Genomic DNA, 316 nt, shown 5'->3' on the forward strand with positions numbered 1-316 from the left:
TAGAATTTCAATTTCTCAAGTATCAAGCAACCCCTTTAATTTTTTTACTGATTAAATATAGATTACTAATGATCTGAAGGCTACATTTTCTGTAACAGGATGGAATATAGATTCTTGTATCAACTCAGAATATTAGGTAATGATTCTCAACAGGAATTACAATTTCAATTTCTGACTCAGTATCAAGCAGCATCTGTAATATTTTTACTGATTAAATATTGATTACTAGGAATAGGATTTTTATGTGCTAAAAAATCTGAAATATGTGCTAATAAATTGTCAAATATTTAAAAAAAATATGTATTTATAAATTATA

At 24.7% G+C, this 316-nt stretch overlaps 1 protein-coding gene across 1 annotated transcript in view; it reads right to left on the reverse strand.

The window, feature by feature from the left end:
• The window catches only part of LOC106687416 (zinc finger protein 711), a 27,934-nt gene that overhangs the window by 4,870 nt on the left and 22,748 nt on the right, over nt 1-316 (reverse strand). The window lies entirely within an intron of this gene.

The sequence above is a fragment of the Halyomorpha halys genome, unplaced genomic scaffold (genome assembly GCF_000696795.3).
Source record: "Halyomorpha halys isolate HHAL.00 unplaced genomic scaffold, Hhal_1.1 Scaffold961.1, whole genome shotgun sequence".
In the NCBI taxonomy this organism is placed as follows: domain Eukaryota; kingdom Metazoa; phylum Arthropoda; class Insecta; order Hemiptera; family Pentatomidae; genus Halyomorpha; species Halyomorpha halys.